Source organism: Miniopterus schreibersii (assembly GCF_964146895.1).
Source record: "Miniopterus schreibersii genome assembly, chromosome: 1".
NCBI lineage: Eukaryota > Metazoa > Chordata > Mammalia > Chiroptera > Miniopteridae > Miniopterus > Miniopterus schreibersii.
The window spans coordinates 4,082,825-4,084,501 of record NC_138101.1 but is presented as its reverse complement, the minus strand read 5'-3'; positions in this window follow the sequence as shown (position 1 = coordinate 4,084,501).

Here is a 1,677-nt window from a genome sequence, read left to right as displayed (position 1 = left end):
TGGGGTTATTTTAGTTTTTATGACTATGTTTTAATGTCTATTTGATTTCATACATATCATTGCTTAAGGCTGTGGTCCTCACCCATGGCCACACCTTAAAAATTGTCCAGGAGCTTCTAAAATGCTGCAGCCCAGGGAGGGGCTAGGCTTTGGGATTTTTATACAACACTCTCCAGGGAGCCATTAATCAACAGCCAGATTGAGAACCACTGGCTTAGGGCAAAGCTGGGTAAAATATATAAGCAACTCTAAGTAATTTATATAAGTAATGTATCATTCGGTGGCGAGCTAAGGCTAAAGCCTGATGGTTTGTTTGAAGCTGCAAATCAGGTTGGTCAGGGGTGGGGTGGGGGTGACTTGTGTTAGATTTCAGATGCCCTGACCCATCCCAGATCTATTCCATCAGAATCCCAAGGGGTGGGCCTGGAAAACCCCTGTTCCATGGGCCAGCCTAGCCCTGGCCTTATGGAGGGCGTTTACGAGCCACTCACTTGTAAAGGTCAAGACCATGCTCAGCAGGAAGGGGGCACTCCCCGGTCAGCCCGAAGGTGAGACAGGGAGGATGCTGGCCAGCCTGTGCCAGTCACTCGCACTTTGACACCTGGGAGGTGCTGAGCCAACAGTCACCCAGGCAGCGAGGGGCACAGAGGCTGCGTCCTGGGGGCGCTGGGGCCCTTTGGGGAAGCGCTGTGCTCTGTGCAGAAGGTGCAGCTTCTCTGAGCATGTGCAGCCCGGTTCCCTGGGACGAGAGGGAGACAGAGAGGCAGGGCAAATGCCCAGTCCGGGTGCGTGAGGCGAGGGTGCGTGTGGCAGCTTTGTTCTCGGCTGGTAACTCGCAGGAAGCTTCATGCTCAGACAGACTGCAAGGCGGTGGGTAACTCCCACATCCAGCCCCTCCAGTATGTGCTGCCCTGAAGCCACTGGTGTGAGCAGCTGGGGAGTCCCACAGCTACTTACTCCCCACTGTGCCCGCAGCCTGGTCACAACAGGTGCTTGGTGACTGCAGAGAGCTTGAAGGAAGAGAAATCCCTCTGCACCCGAGGGACACCCCTGGCAGCCCTGGCAAAAGTCTATACGTACAGGCAGAAGGGCCTGGCAGCCGGTCAGCCACCCCACCCCCTGAGTGTCTGTATCCATCTCACAAACGGATTCTTTCAGGGTGATTAGGGAGATGAAAAGCGGTTTATTTGAGGGTCTAGCGTGGGATAGGCCCCTAATATAACAAGTGGCTGCTTATTATCGGACACACTTCATCCAGATTGATTCCCATCTTTGCTCCTGTACCAACCCCAGCGTAGCTACAGCCCCGGCGAATGCATCACCGTGGCTCTCTCTCCTCAATGCCTTTAAAACGGTCCCCGTGAGTCGATCCATCCAGTGTACTCTGGCTTGAGGCTTCTCCAGGAGGTGATGGTCTTCTGTGGCTAGAAGGAGAGGAGGTAACGGGGGCCAGGGGGTGAGCTCTGCTCCTTCTGGCATCTCTTCTCAGGGTCCCATCCAGTGGAACCCCGCTTGGCTGGCACAGTGGTGGCTTTTGACTTTTTTCAGCCACTCAGCCTTGGAGGTGATACTGGCCAAGCCTCTGTCACAGGTCGTTGTTGAGAATGGATGAGATCGTGTGAACTTAGAAGTAACCAGAATGAATGGTATTTTTAATCGAATATGGCTGTTTATTTA